This window comes from Penaeus monodon, chromosome 15, assembly GCF_015228065.2.
Source record: "Penaeus monodon isolate SGIC_2016 chromosome 15, NSTDA_Pmon_1, whole genome shotgun sequence".
Taxonomy (NCBI): domain Eukaryota; kingdom Metazoa; phylum Arthropoda; class Malacostraca; order Decapoda; family Penaeidae; genus Penaeus; species Penaeus monodon.
Genome location: NC_051400.1, coordinates 29,339,620 through 29,339,973, shown reverse-complemented (window position 1 = coordinate 29,339,973; position 354 = coordinate 29,339,620). Strand labels below are relative to the sequence as shown.

General features: G+C 31.4%; 1 protein-coding gene across 1 annotated transcript in view; it reads right to left on the bottom strand.

Annotated features, from left to right (window-relative positions):
- LOC119581925 (glutamate receptor ionotropic, kainate 2-like) overlaps window positions 1-354 on the bottom strand; it is a 19,524-nt gene that overhangs the window by 1,893 nt on the left and 17,277 nt on the right. The window lies entirely within an intron of this gene.

Below are 354 nucleotides of genomic sequence, written 5' to 3'. Positions count from 1 at the left end.
CCCTTTTGCAAGTCTTGGGTTAGATTTAGTTATTACAGAAATGTCATTTTTTATTCGTTCAGCTAAAAATATCCCAAGCTTTAATTCCATTAAGCAGAAATTAAAAGGCCATTAATATATATGATGTGAAAAAATAAGAGGATTAGATCTCAAATTATCCTGATTATAGTTTGAACTGATTTTTTTTCCTTTGGCAGAAACAAAACAAAACTAGATCTGTATGCAATGGAGAAGAAATAGTTAGACTTGGAGCACTTAAAGGATAAAACACGCACCAGCTTTTGAACTCTTAAATGGCCAAAATACAGTAAGATTTGAATTCTTTTAAGAGTCAAACGCAGCAGATTCCGTTTA